Source organism: Anoplolepis gracilipes, chromosome 15 (genome assembly GCF_047496725.1).
Source record: "Anoplolepis gracilipes chromosome 15, ASM4749672v1, whole genome shotgun sequence".
NCBI classification, from domain to species: Eukaryota; Metazoa; Arthropoda; class Insecta; order Hymenoptera; family Formicidae; genus Anoplolepis; species Anoplolepis gracilipes.
In genome coordinates this window covers 1,238,915-1,259,275 of record NC_132984.1, presented here as the reverse complement: position 1 = coordinate 1,259,275, position 20,361 = coordinate 1,238,915, and the positions used below count along the sequence as shown (strand labels likewise).

Here is a 20,361-nt window from a genome sequence, read left to right as displayed (position 1 = left end):
GAAATACTTTCTCCAAAGTAATCGACAAAGTAGTCGCCGTCTCGTTCGACGTTTCTGTCATCTGTCTCGAGGATAAGTGCATTCGCGTGTCCGCGCGAGTTAGCTATTCAGAGAGAAACGTAAATCGTCCAAGAGCGTCGGCATCCAGAAGCCTAACAAATCTCATGTTTCAAAAACAAAAAAAAAAAAAAAAAAAAAAGAAAACTTACGATTATAAATTTTGCAAAAAAATCCACCTTCTAATGCGAATCTCACCTTCGCCGAGAGAATGAAAAAAATTATGAAACAGAGTGACCTTTTGCCGGAGAGGCTAATATAGATATTCGCGAGCGGCTCGAAATATTTTACAGTCGCCTCTCATCTTTCTCGCGACCCTGAGATCGTGCCCCTACCCTCCCCCCGATTCTCGACGCAGGGCGGCTCGAGAAAAAGACGATGAAGGCGCGAGGTGGATCGTTACGACCCTGAATTGATCCGTATAGCACGCCGTCGTCATTGTCGTCGTCGTCGTCGTCGTCGTCGTCGTCGTCGTCGTCGTCGTCGTCGTCGTCGTTGTCGCGGCCGACAACTTGAAGAGAGAAAGAAAGAAAGGGGGAGAGGGGGTGAAAGAAAGAGAGAGAGAGAGAGAGCAGAAAGAAAGGAGTCATCGACTCGCGTTTGACTTGGCCTTCGGCTATTACCGCCTCGGCCAACTGAGCCAAACCTTTTTGCAGCGCCACGTAGATAAACAAAGTGTCTGACAGGGGTCGACTTCCCTTCGTTCCCTCCGCGACTCCCTTACCTCCCTTACTGCACGAAAATAGGCGATTATCGATCGAAGGCAGGTTTGCCTTCGACCGGCCGGATCCGGGGAGATTATTATTGTTGCTGTGATCGTTACACAATTTATTCCACCTCTCCGTCTTCTGCGTGCTTTCGTCACGCCAAGTAATTTTTGCACAAATATTTGTGAGACGAAAAACAGTCATTTTTTGTTTCTTTTATCATTTTCTATTGCTCCTCTCGCGCGGGCCGTGATATTCTTTTATTGCATCGCGATGCAAAAGCGAATCGTTTACTATCCTTCTGAAATAAACCTCGGATCATTGCAAAATAGGTTTTTTTTTCTACCATAAAACAGTTAATTAATGTTTGACAGTAATATCATTCAGGAAGAATACAATATAAAAAGACAGCAATGATTACGCGTGTAATCGGAATGTATGACATCACTGTCACGAATGAAATACAATTATCTTTATCTCTTTTTCAAATGCAATCTTCGCGCTGCATAGCTTGTTAGATTTGATCGAGTCTGTATTCGTGAAAAGTAAAATGCTCAAGGACAGAAAGCAAGATGGAATTATCGGAAACGTTAATTTATTTTATTACTTGTTTTCAACAGATACAATTGCAAGTAATGTTAATTCGATTTATAGTATAAGAGTTGAAAAATTAATATAACAGAATCAACAGAATAATTTCTATACTCTAATGTCAAATCAAGCTCCACGCTTTGCTAAATTATCCAGCTCTTCAAATTGAAATGTTTTCAATCATTAGATATTTAAATAGAATCATTCATTTACTTCGAAGATACATTTCTAAAAGCGCCTGCTGATTTGTAACGAACATGTTTCGAGATTTAACAATCTATCGACATTCGTTGCATAAAACGCGACTAAAGCCGATGAACAGGTGCAAGAGCTCTAATTAACCGGTCTGGCGGATTTAAATTGCCGTCATTAAAGTCAATAAGCAATGAGAATCGTGTATAACTTTCCACTGCGAGAATCTTTAATAAAGTATTAGCCTGTCACCTTTCGCGGCAAGATCGTAAAATATCATTATATCGTTTTAATTCTTTTTCCCTCCTTGGATACGAAATTAAATTAATTAACGAACACGTCGAAGGTTTTGATCTTTTCTTCGGGAAATAATTATACATAAATGATAATGCGTTTCTTACCGATCCGTGATTATTTAAACGAGATATTTTAAGCTTTCCTTTCAGTTACCTTTTCTAGAATCTTTTTTTTTTTCTAATTCATCTTTAGTATGCAAATTAAAATTAAATGATAAGCGCAAGAGAAAATTCGGAATAAATATAATTGATATTTGTCAGACATTTACGATTCTTTTATTCATGAAGCGAATATACATATGTAATTTTAGTCGGCACAAATTTGGCAAAAATAATTTACGCAAATTATCTCCGAATAAAAAATTAACGCTGCTTAAGTACAACTCGTAATATGTATGATTATATTAATGAAATTTCCGTCCGTATATTTAATCACAATAAAAATCATTATTCGTGTATTTCTTAATCGAATTGATATAAGCTATTTATAATTCTTCTCTTATTAGTATTTATATATATATATATATATATATATATATATATATATATATATATATATGTATATGTATATATTATATATATTTCATAATATTCTCAATTTTGAATTTGACTAGTCTGCAATTCGTTGAGATTTGTTGGAAAAAAAAGAAGAAAAACAATATAATACGTGAGAGAAAGTTTCTAACGAAGAAAGTTTAAATTTAATATTATAAAATCTAAAATAAATATTGAATTATTACATTAGACGAATAAAAAATATTCTTATACTATGTTTATAAAATTATTACATTTACATAAATTTTTTATTGTACAATATGCACATTTATATGTATGCATGTATTAATAAAAAACATAGTATATATAAATACATTAAAAAATAATTATATATATATATATATATATATATATATATATGTATATGTAATTAATTTATATATTTCAATATTTACTTGAATATGAGATTTGATAATTTCTAAATTTTTACCTGATACTTTATTAAACGAGTCTCTCTAATAGCACTATTTATCATTTAGTATTTACTATTCGCTCGTCACCGCCAAATTTATGACATTCTAGAAATCCTGCTATTAAAATGCTATCTTTAATTAATATATTATACGTGATATTAATCAATAATTCGTATTTTGCATATAACATATCAATCTTCATTTAATCGATTTAAATTTCTTTTATAACGTTAATGACTTTTTAATGATAATCTTAAATATAAAAAAAAAAAAAGAAAAATGAGGGTGATGTTACGAGGGTGACATTGTAATCTAAAGAATATACGCTAAGAAAAATAATCACAGTCTGATTTACGTCATCGGTCAATGTAAATTTTTTCGCAAAAGCGCGCGTGTAGTGTGACGCTGAAAAGAATTTCTCAGGTTCGCAAGAGAATCCGGATTTAGTCTCTTTATTTCTCTCGTAAGAGAAAGAGAGAGAGAGAGAGATCGGCCGGTACGGGCAAATGAATAAGAGAGAGAATTCGAATAAATACGAGCGAGCGGGCTGCAGATTGCAGATTCGAGCGAGCGAGCGAGCTTTATTGGGAGCGTCTGGATGCAGTTTGGCCGTCCGTGACTACGAGACTCCGAAGGTCCCCGGAACATTGACCATTCGGTTCTCTTAAAGGACTCTGCGCACCAAGGTCACCTATTGAGACTCTCTCTGTATGCGTCCGTATCTCGTCTCCGCTTCTCCTCCGCGTTCTCATCCGCGAGTTTGGATTCCATCGAAAATATCCGAGATACGCAGTCAAAATCGGTTCGGTCCGAAGAAAAAAAAAAATCTCAATAAAACTCCTCACATCCAATAAAATTTTACATTTCTTCATCTACAATATATATCGCGCTGCAGTTTGGTTTATTCGCGCCTCCTCCCAAGCTCGGAGGAAATTGTTCATCATGCTTATATTGATGTACATAAAGTGCATTGGAAATAAACGAGACACATACTACAATCGAGTCCAAATAAAGGCGGCAATCAGCGTGACGTGCATCGATCGCAACATGATGGATGTCATCTCTAACGAAGATGAAGTCATTTATCTTCTCGATGGTAGTCGCGAAACGACATAGAGAGCTTCAGTCGCGTTTTACATTTCACCGATCGTACGTAATGTGAAGCACACGTCACTAATGTCAAAGTGCGTAGCTTATCGGCTTTCCCTCGCTCGACATACGATACGGTTTCTTTTTCATATTAGTGAATACTTAATAATTCGAGTCGTATAAAGGGGATTCGATATTATATGCGTGCTATGTCATACCTTACGACACTTTAACCTTATACCTATCCTCGACCGCAAGATGTCAAATGAGCCGACGAAAAACAACATTTGTGATAAGCCGAGTGATGCTGCGGCCCAGTATTTTTTTTTTCTTATTTAATCTCAACGAAATAAGATTACGGTCAATCCTTAATAAATTATAGTAAAAATGCACTACGTAAATCTTTAAGACAAATTTAAAGAATATAAATTGAGAATAAAAATTGTTTCGACGGATTTATAACAATAGATTGAAATGTCATTTAGCAATTTCATAAAGAATGTTAAAATCAATTAATTTTATATCTGTCGCTATTTATTTTTTAATGTATAATATTTCTACGTATGCGTATGAAATATGCGAATTGGATGTTTAATATTATTTAATATTAATTGAATTAAAAAATATGAAAATAGAAATTTCGTCAGAAAACTTAATAACGGAATTTTAATTTAATAATTTCAGAAAAAAGACAAACGTATTAAAATAAATTTTTAAAAATTAATTTTACACCATCCATCATATAAGTTCAATGCATTTTACTCTTTTGACAAAAAATCATATTAATTAATATCGCAATAAAATTATAATAAAATTATTTATTTACATGTATTTATGCTTATATGTATATTTATATTTATATATAAATGGAAAATTAAAAAATTTTCAATCGTAAGATGAATTAATTTCGAAGCAAGCCAAAGTGAAAGATATTGATTTTCACTGTACACACTGTACACTTTAAACGTTTAAATCTACCGGCTGCTGTGCGGCTGGAGGAGAAGAAGAGGATAAAGACGCGTGTGGATAAGTGAACGGGCAAATATTTCGTGACGCAACAGCAAACATGTAACTATGAGATATATTGCGTATGTGCAAAAATGTAAAAATCATGCCTTACTAAATAACATTTACATTTTCCGTAATAATCAAAGTTTTAGCAATATATAATTATATTTCATCGATTGAATCTAAAAATTGCATTGAACTTTCAAGACATATGTAATATACAGAAATATCATATATAATATACAGAAAATCTTCCCAAAAAAAAAAAATAAAAAATACGCCAAGAAAAAAATATATGCATATTTATATGCAACAAATAAAAGTCTGAAGAATCAAAATTAACTACATATTAAAATCTATCACTTACTTATGCGTACTTGGCGTCTCTTTTACCATAAAATAAAAACGTTTTACTCACCGATCGATGCATAACAGCAGAGTTGATGACGTTAATCTGTAACATACAAACATATGATCGAAATTATAGCAAAGTTAAAAATATATAAATAATATTTCAAAAAGTTATTATTCTACACATCGAATTTTCCATTCAATGCATGTAATAATGAACAGATTATTTAATCTCGAAAAATTCGACTCAGATATGTCCACAACAAACGCGATGCAAGTGTACAGCTTGTCGGGGCCGTTATCGTATATATCGAGTACGCATATGCGTATGCGCGACATGCCAAGAGAGGTCGATGACTGAACTTTACGTCGCACGTTGAAATTTCGGGATAAATGTCTGAACGGCCGGAAATGACGGCTGCAAGAGCAAAGAATTGAGTTTAGGAGAGTTGCAGGGCAACGGACCGTCGATCGACTCTTAAATGTTGCTGTTGGAACGTCGAGCGAAACAAAACGGAAAAAAGCATAAAGAAAGTTTAAAAATATGAATTTTAGAGAACCGCCGAGTGGACGTGCGCGAGGCAGCTCTTGGTACAGCGCAAACCGAGAATCTCTGTAATTTAGTGCGTAAATGCCTCGTAAAAACGCTGTGTCATAGTTGCACAACTTATTTTCGACACGGATGAGTTGTCGAAAAAAATAAGACAAGTTTTCCTGTATCAATTAACGCGAATTAATTTTAAATTATAAATTAAAATTAAAAACTGCAGAATTATTTCATTTACATATACATATATTTTTAAATTTAAATAATTAAAAATCATTTACATATTTATATATTTATAAATGTCGCTTATAAAATAATATTAAATAATACAAATTTAATTAATGCTTTTCATAAATAATATTCCTGATATGTTGTGTACGGCACGAGGAAATAACACGAGAAATATTGTTAAATATTTGCGAGTGTGTGAGATATATTTATCGTCGAAGCACAAAAGGAAAAAAAAAAAAAGAAAATCCCGAAATGATTATCGTAACGCGGTCGATCAATCGCGAATGCGGTAAGTCTCAGTGTCACAGATAAAACAGCAAACAGATAAAAAGAAAAGAGCGATAAGATCGCGAGATTGCAACGAGGCTTATTAATTGCAATCGCGAATAAATCATGACAGATTGCGCTTTGACGGGTTGCAAAATTCATACGTACAACGACACAAGAAGAGACGGTAAAACGCGAAGAAAGCAAACAAAAAACGCGATAAAATGCCGTCGTCGCCGCGACGAGAATCGGTCGTTGAACGCCGATCGAGATTTATTCTTGAGACTTATGCATGCGCATATTAAATAACGTAAACATGCCGAGCGTCGAAAACACGTTTCGTCGTCGTCATACCCCAATTAGTCGTTGACGGCGATTTAATCAGGATTTCATTTGGACAACATTAATTTAGCGGAATATCTCTTTTGTGCGCAAACAAAAATAATTTTAAATGGAACGATGACATTCTTTCGACCGATCGCGATCCAGGGTGTCTATTCAAATCTCGTTAAAAAATTTCGTACAAATTCTTGAACCATCTAAGTATTCTTCTTCAAGATTCCAAGTAAAGAGAATATTTTAAAGATTTTTTATCGTGCAATTTTTTAAATAAATTTTTCATTGCATCTGATTATTAATTTATATATTCAGTATTTTATTAAAACATTCAATGTATAAATAAAGATAAATTATTTTCATAAAATATTATAAAATTAATATTTTTCATTCATAAAAATTAATATAAAAATATTTAATTCATATTCAATATTTTATTAAGATATTGACTATATAAATATTTATATTTTAAACACCTAATTCACTTGCCGACTAATTATTAGAGAGCAAAATAATCAGAGAGAATTTTTTTTTAAATTTCCCAAGTTCCAATAAAATTTTATAAGAATTCCCTGATTTTTCCAGATATACAGGAGGAATTCCTGACAACTCCATTCTAGATTTTTTCAGAGAACGGACACCCTGCGATCACGCGTCTCGACGAGGTCTATCGTAAAAATCAAAATTTCTCAGGGCGTTAGATGGGAGATTTTTGAAATTTTTGTTGCCTGTCGAACAAAAAGGATGTGAGTCGGCGATCCTCGCGCGTGCACGCGATATTTTCAGTTCGCCGGAGCTAAAAACGCGCATCGTGAATTTCGCTTTCGACCGCATTTGGGCTGCGTCGCGTTCTCGGTTCAACGAGGGTCATTCTTGAGTCATAGACCGGACGCGCCCCGGGCCAATGCGCTCTATCTCTCCCTCTCCCCTCCCTCCCCCTTTTTTCTTCATCCCTTCGTTCTCTCTCTCTCTCTCTCTCTCTCTCTCTCTTTCTTTCTTTCTTTCTCCCCCTCATTGCGGGCTTTAGCCTGCCTCCCAGAAATTTCGATGACGAATTCCCGACCGCGAGACACTCCTCCATAGCGCCATTCGGGAGATTACTATACGAGTCTCAGAGTTAGAGATGCATTCGGAGAAACGTACAAATTCTTCGAGAATGAAAAGCTACGATCGTTAAAAGTCGTGACAGTTTTACGTATGAGCGAGCATTTAAATGCAGTTTATTAATAGAGATACTCTCTGCGACATATACATAATAATAAGGTTATATCATAATTTTTTTTTTAACTTGAGAATAAAGACTTAATTTTATTAGCTCTTCTATTTACTGAAATATTATTCCGAATAATTTCTCTCTCCTCGCATCGAATATTTTTTTTGCAGCTGAAATTTCTAAATTTCTAAATTCGACTTTGATTCAATTTAATCCACTTAAACTTATTACGACACATATTTAATAAGATGAAAAGAAATATAAAATAAGATGCGGCGTGCCGCTTGATTTTTAATCGGGGAAAAAAGACGGAGAATTTTATGTGTCCTCTCCATTCCTTCCATCGCAACTCGAGAAATATAAATTCAAATATACGCGGGCCGAAGCCATGCGAAGGGAGAGAGTTCGAATTATCGTTCTATTTTAAGGCCGGATTACACGGGAAACGTGAGTCGGCGACCTGCGCGACGGCCTCATCCCCCGGTCACATTGTTGCAACGTGACGGAATCCCCTTATTTCGACTACGTTTAACCAGCGTCATTGTTCATCGAGCGATGCGCCAAATATGCTTGGTGCACAAGCACCAGTTTAAAAACGCAGATATCGGGCCACGAAAAAAATGTTTGCTCGAGATATCGCAACGTGACTGCCACCGGCTCACCTCGCTTCGGTGCGATACACGGTGAATGACACATGTGAAAGGACGGATTTTCAAGTCGTATAATAAATTCTCGTCTCTCTTTCTGACCTTCTTTCGATTACCAATTATCTCCCAATGTTGAAAATAACAATAAAAATCTACACGTTTTATTTCCCCAAAACACTTATAATCGCAAGAAAATAAAAAATATTTATTTATTTCATAACTCATACAAATTGCAATTTACATGCGAAGAAAAATGTCATAAAAACAATATATATATATATATATATATATATATATATATATATATATATATGTAATGAAATTTGTTCCGATTATGCAAATAAAAGATGGCTTACGCTCGAGCAAAAGAGACAAAGTTTGCGAAATAAAATTGCGATATGTTGCCCGATCGCTCAGGCAGAATCGTTTCGTAACTTTCTAGATGATTATAACGGAGGGCAAAGGAGTCCGTCACGAGCGCGAAACAAAAGAAACGAGAAACGTGCGACCGGGACGTGCGCGGGAACACGGAGGGTCGTAGATTTCCTCTCCCTCCTTCCCCTTTCCACGCGCATTCCATTCGTTTCCCCTCCGCGTGCGTAAACTTCAACCGTGCGCACGTGTATACAGAGTGTTTCTGATCAAGCGCAGCAAGCAACACACAGACGCGATAAACCGAAAATCTAAACACGCGTCCTCATCTTTTACAAGGAATTTACAACAAAGATACATGTAGAAAGATTACAAAAAGGGGGAAAAACGTACGACATCCCAAAATATCAGAGTGCATCCACGCGAATGCGCGCTGCAGCATAATTTACCAAATGGGATGCATCAATCAGATAAAAAAATTTATTACATTTTAAAATGCGATGCAAGTGAAGCGTGCGCGTACGGCTAAAACTATTAAAAATTTAAACATTAATTTCGCAACAACACTTTAACTTAAAAGTTATTCTTTACTTCGCGTTCACCTTGTCACCTTCGCCAGCTTTCAATTTCAAGTTTTGACAATGCAGCAAAGAAGTCACACAAGCGGCGCTTCACCCTTCACCATTTCTCCCTCCCACCCCCGCAAAAATAGGTCAAGATCCACCGCGATGGCGCGTCCTCGGGGGATCTCGGTGGCAGGCAGGAAGGGGAGAGGTGGAGGAGGCAGAAAGAGGAGAAAGGAAGCGGTACAGTCTGAGCCAGAGATAGGGCAGCAGAAAGAGGGAGAGAAAGAGGGAGAGAAAGAGAGAGAGAGAGAGAGAAAGAGAAAAAGAGAGCCGCGCGCTGCACCGAGTCATCCGTCGTCGGTGCGACGTGGAGGGAAAGTGCACCGAACGCGATGGAGGTGGTGGGATGTCGGGATGCAGGCAACGGCGAAGGGCGAGAAGGGGGTTGACGGTGGTGGCGGCGGCGCGACGGCAACCGCCGCTCTGCCTTGAACCTCGCCCGGTGCATTGCCCGTCGCTCAAGGGCGTCCGCTGCCGCCTCCCCCTTCTCCCCCACCCCTCTTTGCTGTACCACAAATCCTCCCTCCCTCCCCCGCCCCCCTTCTCTGCCCCCTCATCGGCGGCGACGGCGGCGGTGGTGGCGCGCGAGCGCGCTCGGTGGAGGCGCGCCTCGTCTCGCCTGCTCTTATCGTTGGCCGTCGTTCGATTTAGGAGAGCGATGTGATTCTCTAAAATACTGACTTTTAACCCCGAAACGCTTGCCCGATTTTAATTTTTTTTTTTTTTTTTTTTTTTTTTTTTTTTCAAGATACATTTTAGGATAAAGGAGGATTTTAAAAAGACTAATTAAAAATGTGAGCTTGAAGAGCGAACCAATTCGTCGGTAATTAACATTATTCGTGTTTCATTTCGGTGAGAAAAATTTTATTATAAATAAAATGACTTTCCACGTAAAATCTAATTTAAAAAAAATCTACCTTTAAACATTTTTTTTTAGAAAAATAACTATACCCTTTAATAATGATAATAGTGTATAAATGTGAAAATCTCTGAATAAAAACAAAATTAATTGTATTTTAATAAAAATTTTCTGCATATTGTAATTAAATGGCAGCAAGGCAAAAAGAGTTTAAAACTTCTTGGTGGAGGTCTTTTCGATTTCTTATCTGTTATTTTATGTAAAATTAGTCGCATCATAAATCAGTCACATCGGTTGCGTCGTATAATTATTATTAATTTTATTTTTAATCGTGTTTAAATTTATCAACTCTCCGTAGCATTAATTTTTTTTTTTTTACTTTTTCTTACGTTTATTATATACCAGAGAAAAGCCACACAATGTAACGATTTTGTTAGCGAGTATGCCAATACTTCGTAACAACAAAAAGTTTGCAGCGAGCACGTGTGCGCGCGCGACGTTAAAATCAAGGTCGCCTTGCTGCAAGACTATTAATAGTCCAATGTTTGTTGCTTTAGAGGCAGAGCGAGCAGATGTTTCGGTAGGTTAATCGACTTTCGGTATTCCAATCATCGTCGTCTTTATAGGCTCACCTCGAGAAAGATCGACTACACTTTGTTCATTCAAGGGCGGCAACACGTTTTCGTCGCCGCCGTTGGAGAAAGAGAGAGAGAGAGAGAGAGAGAGAGAGAGAGAGAGAGAGAGAGAGAGAGAGAGAGAGAGAGAGACTTTAATCATTGCAAAAAATACCCGCATTGCGGATGCACACTTTGACTTTATATATTATTTATACGCTTAGCCTAATTAATTAACGGAGAATTTATTTTAATTTTCGCTGAGAGTGAAATATTTTCCAAACACCATTCTCAACAAATAAATACATGTTATACATTTGTTATAAAAATCGTAAATGAAAACTTAACACCATCGGATCTGTTTATCGGCGATTTAAAAAAAAATAATAAATAAATTGCATAAGAATAAAATGGCGTTTGTGAGAAATTAAATTTATATTCAAAGTATTCATTGTCACTGATCAATTCGATACAAATGATGGACAATTTCATCGACTGCTTTTCGTAAAGCGAGATGCAAGAAAATAAAAACAGATAATTCGCTCGGGAGATTGTATAAAGGACAGGTAAACGACGTTTATCGATTAAGATTGCATCTCGCGTGCGAGTGACAGCGGTGTAAAGGCAATAACATATACTCGATATTGCAAACTTGGCATGAAATCGAGTAAGTCACTCACTCACTTACTCACTGATTACGGCATTACATTACATGCACCGGGCAGCGCGTGTGTCGTAGTATTTTCCCATGACAGCTGACAACGGATGACACGAAAGTCTAGGAACTGGTTACATCATTCGCGCAAACGTGACTACTCTCGCCGGAGACTCACCAAGTGCCGGTCTCGCGTTATCGCATTAAAATCAAATGTGTCTATGTAATAGAAATCGATAACACATCTACGTTACCTGTTCGGAATACGCAATCGTCTCACTTTATTCATTAGTCAAAAGACGCTCCGTCCTCTTTTCGATAAACCGCAAAATTAAATAAAAAATATGTAAATAATTTTTAATATACACTTCTTTTAAATCTGGATTTAGAAAATTATATTAATTTTTTTAAATAAATCAAATTGATACTCGATAATATCGTTTCCCCACAACATAACATCGTTTACCCTAACGACAAAATTATTAAACGACTATGAGGAAAAGAGCAAAGTGATATCCCGTGATATAATGCCCAGACCTGCAGAAGCGGCCCTGTATGACACAAGAACCTAGCAGTGCAACTAGCAGTTGCATAATCGCTTGCATTCTTCGTACTTGTCTCGCAGATGCAGTCCAGCCTCGATTATGTAGGCGACTTCTTTTATACTTAAAGTAACGCCATCCGCATTGCATTTATTGCGTAAATCAAATCACTCCGCGTGCCAAACGCTCGATTAATAATTATTAATAATAATGGCATTCAAAATGATAGTATATCGCATATAAAACTGAAAAAAATCATCTATCGAGCTTCACTTGTATTTTCTTTCATGAATATTTAATACATTCTACTTTAAGAACAAAAAAACATTTTATCTATTAAAAACACATAAATTAGCTTCTATCAGAGACCAATCGCATTGCAAATGCGGAAAATATTATAATAAATGCAGATGGTTTTGTAATTTTTCTTTTCTTTTTTTTTTTTAATTAAATATGTCAAATATATGCTGCATCGTCCGATGGTGAATAAATTGCAAGTACAATTTTGTCGAACACGTAATGAGAAAGAGAGAGGGAAAAGATAGGCGGTTAGGGCGAGTTCGCACACATTCACACGAGACGAGCGGAGGCAACAGAAGGCGAGCGAACAGGACGGAAGGAAGGGTGCCGCCGTCGCGCGGGGGCCGGGGGAGGGCGGGGGCCGCGGTGGAGAAGGTTGAGGTTATAATACCATTGGAGCAGTGGCCGCATGACCTTGCGTATGCGTCTAGGTCGATGAGCCACGGTCATTAGACGTCTCGACCGCCGAATCTTCGTTGAATTTCGGGCGCGACAGAGTAACAACAGCGCTAGGCATTATTATTCCTTATGTAACGAAATAAAAAAAAAAAAAAAAAAAAAAAAATTATAACTTATTAGAAACCACTGTATTGTAAGTAAAGATTTACTCAATGTAATGTGAATTTTTCATGAAAAAAATTCAAAAAGCACGCATTTTTACACATTTCAATGTACGCACCGAAAAAAATTGTATATATACTTCCTAAGCCCTCTTGATAGATATTTTTTTAAATATCTTATTTATAAATTTAATAAAACTATGTTGTATATTTAACTGTCAAAGTTTAATAAACAGCAAATGTCTATTTAAAATTGTTTATTGTTATCGCTGGGATTAATAACGCCAAATATATTAAATAATATAAGAGAGAAATATAAGGAAATATAATAACATAAATATAATGAAGAATATCTGATACACTTCTCTTTTGAGACGGTCTCTTTTAAATTAAAAGGATTTAGGCGCTTATTTTAGAGATATTATAAAGATAAGTGGAATATTCTTAAAATGAGAATATAATTTTTTCGGTGTAAAAATTCAGCACTATATTTAGATTTTGAAGAAATTTAAATTGTTTAAATGGCTGTGGTGACACTGATGAGATCTGGGAATTGAATAACTCTGAGGAGCTAGAAAATTACATTAAAGCGCTCGTATGTATTCTCGTTTAAATCTCTAGCGACGTGTATTAAAGCGCGTGATTTTTAAGGTAAAATCGACAAGCGAGCGATCTTTAATACTACAAGAGACGGTCGGTTGCACCGCGCTACTCTCGTTGCATAATCGCCGCATTCCCGGTGCTCGGTAGGGCTTGCGAATGCACGTAGGTAGGTTAGGACGCGTCCGAGTGTATGAACATACGCACGCATGCACGCACGCATGCATGCATGCATGCATGCATGATGCGATGAGTATGATAGATACTTTGGGGGGGGGGAGGGAGGGGGGGGGGGTAAAAACCGGGACAGAGCGATACACATATGTTTGCCTGGGAGAAGTTTTGTTCTTTTCACGCAAATAAAAAATTATGTGAATATTACAGAAATATATTACATTTATTTCGAAATTTTATTTTACAATTGAAATTTATCTTGCAATTGAGTGAATCGAGAAAATAAATTTTATCGCGCGTATAATTATTGGATTAAAATAATTTCTTCCGACATTAGAGGATAATGTATTTCTTTTTTTTTTTTTCTCTTTACACAAATCATAATCAAAAATTATGTAAATATTACAGAAATATATTACACATATATTTATTTCGAAATTTTATTTTACAATTGAAATTTGTCTTGTAACTGAATGAATCGAGAAAATAAATTTTATCGCGCGTATAATTATTGGATTAAAATAATTTCTTTCAACATTGGAGGACAATGTGTGTCTTTTTTATAGCAATCTGGAATTTCAAGTACGTTCGTTGTTTCATTTCGAATGAGATCATTTCTTCGAAATGATTGGTAATAGCGTCGTGAATCACGATTTGCGCAAACGCGATATTACAGATGAGAAAAAAAACGAGAGGAACAAGAGAGAGAAAGACAGAGAAGGAGAGAGAGAGAGAAACAACTGACGCGGGTGACCTTGCACATGCGAGTCTGGAATAAGCTTGGAAATAAGCCTGGAAATAAGCCTGAACCGACATCGTCGCAAGGAACAGCCTATATCGCCTCCCTTCGCTAAAAGCGAAGGTCCAACGAAGCGCAAGATGCAACGTTACAGTCGTATTTATAAATACCCTCGGCGTTTCTGTCTCCGCCTCATTTTATGAACGAACGGGTCGCCGCGAGAAGACGTTACGAGATGCATATATATATATATATATATATATATATATATATATATATATATACAGGAGAGCAGTAAATGCATTTTGCAAAATGCAATTGCAGTCGCGAGTAAACTGTAATAATATATTTCTGAGATATATATATATATATATGTATCAGCTTCCGAAAGAATTTGAAGAATGAGGGAGGTGTATGCGAGTGTTTTAAAAAAAGCTCGCACGTCATATATACAATATTTTCAATAGAAGCTCTAGATTCGCGTTTGTGTCGTTTATAAAATTTTGGTAGAGTCCCAACTTTGATGTCGTCCGTCTCTCTTACTCTCTCACGAGCCGCGATGTATCAGTTTTCCTTCCTTTCTACGAATCGCGATGCTATTAACTGATTACAAGACGAAACTGACATTTGCCGAGAGAGAGAGAGAGAGAGAGAGAGAGAGAGAGAGAGAGATGCTAAAGTTTTTACGACGCTCTGAAAAAATATAGTCATGCAAGATAAAAACGAGACAGCCAAGTATATACATTCATTCGCTCGATATATCTTGTGTATGTTTCGATGTTGGATCATGAATTACCGAAATCGCTTAAACGATAATAAAAAAGAGAGAGAGAGAGAGATTCGCACTCAATAATGGCATCTCCCGCAAAGCGTATATCTTGAATCGATTTCGGGGAATTGTGGATATCTCGATTATTTTCGAGGAAAATGTGTATATCTTTGTCGATTATAACTTTCAAGTTGATCGAACGATGCCGTAAGCTGACTCGTTGTTACTGCAACCTTCGTTATTACTCCATGTTACCCACACAAATGCACGTACCGACACGGCACAAGATGGATTGCAATGTCATACCTCGAAAAACAAGACGTCGGGTTCATCGTCCCGATCACGTTAAAACAGTTGCGCGTAAACATTTGCGAAATTTTGTCTCGCTTATGCGCGCCTTTATTTTTAACAGACATTTGAAATAATAAAACCGTGAAATTTTTCTTTTATCGCCCGGAGTGTTTATGATATTTTGAGACGCGCACAATGCCCACGTCACTGTGTTATATAAAAAAAAGGCACGTGGTTACGTGTCAAAATCAAAATTTCTTGACCTATGAAACTGTGAGAATTTTGCACGTTTCGTATATTTGCTTCTCGAGTTGTCAACTAATCAATCTGAGATGATTGAATGTTATTTAATATTTGCGTGAACATCTTAAATATTACATATGTATTAAAATCTTTTAACAATCAATATTTGTGTATACTGTATACTGCTATATAATCTTTGACTTTGAAATAAACACTGTTGCTGAATATACATATACGTAACAGATAAACTCAATCAATTATTTTTTGCACAAGTATCAATTATATATTATCAATGTCAAAGAGATTTTTCCCATATGTGATGAGTCTGTATGTATTATTATTTTTGTTATTTAATTTTATGTGTATTATTATATAATCTCTCTCTCTCTCTCTCTCTCTCTCTCTCTCTCTCTCTCTCTCTCTCTCTCTCTCTCTCTCTCTCTCTCTCTCTCTCTCTCTCTCACTCTCTCTCACACACACACACATACATATGCGATAAGACTATTAAAGTTTCGAAATAATTAAACTAATAGCGTTGCCATTTTCAACACTAGATTAATATAAATTAAATTAACTTTGATAATCATTATTACTCGCTACGTTATTAAAGAAAAGCAAAAACTTACAAGTTTTACATAAACAAGGAGACAAATAAACTGAAAACGACAGCGATAACATCTCTGAAGAAAAAAAAAACATCTTGTTAATGTTGTCTAGCATTAAACATATAGCGATATACATGAAACGCAGCCCTTTAGCAGCCTAGACAAAACGCGAATATCAAGGACAATGACAACGACGAGGACGACGACAACCACGGCTGGGCTTAAGTGTCGGTGATCTCACTTTCGGGGAATGCCGTCCGGGCGTTTCACCGAAGTGCATCGTTCGTTGTCGCGACAACGCTATCGACCTCTCGTATCGCGCCGCGACGTCCGTCTCTCTCTCTCGTGGGGTCAAAAATAAACGAGATTCTCTCTCGGTGTCGGTGAGAGAGGTAATGGCGGAGAAAGAGAGAGAGAGAGAGAGAGAGAGAAATTGCGTCTCGCGCGCCGCGCAAAAGGAGTATCGATCGCGTTATCGCCGACGCGCGTTGGATGGCCGTGAAACACGCACGCGGTCTGGCGTACATTTTATTCAATCCCCGGAGGAAGCCCGATATTTAGAGCGAGTGACATAAGAGGAGCTGCCAATCGGCCGATCGAGAGAGAGAGAGAGAGAGAGAGAGAGAGAGAGAGAGAGAGAGAATGACAGCATATGTAACATCAGGTCAATGCCGATATCGCTCGCGACATTGACCAAGGTCCGGTTTTAAAATTACAGATAACGATGCGTTTATATATATATGTATATATATATATATATATATATATATATATTATACATTGCCGATAAGAGCATGCGATGGCGATAAATTTAGGAAAAAAAGTAACAAATATTAAACAAACAAATTATCGAGAAGAAGAAGAGAGATCTCAAGAGTGTTCGTAAAGATCATGAGACGAATAGTCTTTTTTTCTCCCATCGCTTTTTCCCACATAATCGCGCGACACCCTGTATAAGATTATTATTACTGCCGAGACAAGGTCTCTCTCTCTCTCTCTCTCTCTCTCTCTCTCTCTCTCTCTCTCTCTCTCTCTCTCTCTCTCTCGGTTGAAATTCGCCGAAAAAAATTTCGCGGCAGACAGGTTACGCAACGGAGGACAACGATTACTCACAATCGATCGACCATTTGCCTTTGTTGGAGGCCGATCCTCTGTTACACGATTCATTGTTTCCCGTCGTTTTTTCTGCCAGTTAACCGATCGTCCGTTATCAAACGTTATCAAGAGCAAACAGAACATCGAGAACAAATGTACCGACAATGCAATCGCTCGCTAACATTTTTCTTTTTCTCTCTCTCTCTCTCTTTCTCTGTCGACAGAATGCGCATATAATGCAATTAATAAAATGTAATGTGGATCGCGCTTTGTATCTTTATCTCGTATACCCTCACTCCCCGTCCTCTTACGCAACTTATATATACGAGTATCTCGAGAATAACAGCAAGGTTCGAGAGACGAACGTTCGATATCTATATCGAGTAATATCGGCTAAGTGGACTTTTTTTTTTTTTTTTTCTAAGGCAGACCTTCGCGGCTATCTATGCATATTAACCGTTCGGTTCGTCTAACATTTATATTCAATCACGTGCACGGTGCCTCGCACCTTTCCTTTTATATATACGTAGCCATTTGAGGCGATAAAATAAGATGCGCGATGCCCCAACAAATCGTACAAAGTGCGTGTCGTTTAGAGAAGACGCCTCTAGCGTGCACACCTCGCGCACGTCAAAAGAGTCATCCAAACCGGTTAAGGGGGCTAACCCGAAACCGCATTTCTCCATCCGTCGATTCGTCGGGATGCGGCGGGACGTGGAGGGAACAAAAACCGAGGGGGAGGGGGACGAGGGGACGAGCGGTATCGAAGTGATCCGGAACGACTTGCAACGCGATCAGAATCGACGAAGAAGAAGGCGACGGTCATAATTGAGAATTTGCTAGTTGCAACACAGAAACGAGAACTGCCCACGCCTGTGGTTCGCATAAACACACGCGATCGTGGGAATGGGTTTTAATGGCCAGGCAAGGGAGGAAAAAAAAAAAAAAAAAAAAAGAGTGAAGCGAGAAAACGAAAGATAAGAAAAGAATTCTCGATAAAAAAAGAGGAAAAATTCTATAAGGAAATCTGTCTATATATAATTATCTCTCAACTTGTAATCTTTCGACATCGTTCTTCTTATCAGATATAATTGTGAAACATGGCAATAGGTAAAAAAAAAAAAGAGTTTGTACGAAAAACTTACACAAAATCTTTTCAATTTGTTTTATATTCTTCTAATCTCTCCTACAAATGAAATTTATAACAAACAGGTTTTCACATTAAATAAATATAAAGATTTAATTGAATATAAAAAATATTATTATAGTTATTAAGTTAATATAAATATAGATTAAAGAATTAATAATTATAAATATAGATAAAAGAATTAATAATTATTAAAATTAAAATAAAATGTAGATTTTCAAATTATTATTATTATTATATGTAATGTAATAAAAAAATATATATTCTAGTGCATTTTAACAAAAAGAATAATAAAGAGGGATTTCTCGCTAAATTAAAGATTCATAATAAGCAAATTAAATTAAAATTTTACGAAGAAAATTATTTATAACAAAATTAAAAATGAGAATTTAAAATATCTAAAAAATATAATAATAATAAATAAAATTTTACATGTATATAAAAATTTAGTGTATACAAAATTATATATAATAATCAAGACAAATTTTAAAAAAAAGATTAAAAAGTAATTATCTAGTTAATTGATAAGTTAATAAAATTGAACAAATTATTTGTTTTAAAACTGGATAAAAAAAAAAAAAAGACAGAGAGTGTACATTTTAATTGTCACGCACGAGAATATGTATATGTATAGCATATTGTTTTTTTTTCCTCGTAAAAAACGATAACATCGATAAATTGGCCTCGTAGAAATTATATTTCGATTTCTGACGATGATATATATTAATAATGACTAACGCGATGAGATTTGCCGAGCGATTATGCGGAGATGCGCGCGAGAATTGGCGAAGAAAGCGAGGAGGAAAGAAAGAGACTCGCGCTGCGTAGTAGAGTAGGAGGGCGTTGAAGGAAAGAGGGAGATAAATGTAGCGACGCGGGCGCACGAGCGAGACGGCAATTCGCTCGCATGATAGAGCAAGGTGCAATGCTCGGCACCGGCGATGCACAAACAGCGTCGGACGTCGCGATCCGCACCAGCCAAGGTCACCCGGGTAATGTCCCGATGCCCCCTATGCAGGACAAATTCAGCCACTCGGCCGAAAGCTCTCGAGAGCTCCGGCGACGGCGCGGCCTGCTGGCGAGACGAGAGGAGGAAACCGACCTCTCTTCCTCTCCCCTTCCCCCCTCCCCTCCTCCATCCAACCCCGAGTCCCTCTCTCCACCACCGCACTTCCCCCTTTCCTCTGGAATCTGCTGTTAAGGGGGAAGCCTGCGGTTAAAGCCGGTGCAAGCGCTCGTTCGCGCGTTCGAGCAGACAAGAACGCGTTATGCAACGATTGGGCTTGCATGATCGCCCAAAGTACGTTAATCCACCTCCATTCGCGTAACAATTTATCTTTTTATAAATTATACATTTATTAGATACGGACGGAGCGTTTGCGAAACTATATAGTTTTGTTAGAAAAAATTAAACATTTAATTTTTCATGAAATTAAAAGGGGGTAGGAATTAGAGGAAGAGAGAAAGAGAAGAAATTATTTATTTAACAATAATATATGTGTTAGAAATATTGAAATGATAATTTTAAAAAATTATTATTAAAATCCATCATTATATTATAATATCTAAATTTACACAAATTTGTATTGATTATATCTCAAATATGAGCAATACAGATTTGTTGTTTCATATATTACGCGTAATAAATTGAAAGAAAACTCTTAAAAGTG

At 36.6% G+C, this 20,361-nt stretch overlaps 1 long non-coding RNA gene across 1 annotated transcript in view; it reads right to left on the bottom strand.

The window, feature by feature from the left end:
• The window catches only part of LOC140674077 (uncharacterized), an 88,741-nt gene that overhangs the window by 43,595 nt on the left and 24,785 nt on the right, over positions 1 to 20,361 (bottom strand). Inside the window, exon 3 of the long non-coding RNA XR_012048157.1 lies at positions 5,327 to 5,362. This is a non-coding gene — a long non-coding RNA (uncharacterized lncRNA). The remainder of the gene's footprint in view (positions 1 to 5,326; positions 5,363 to 20,361) is intronic.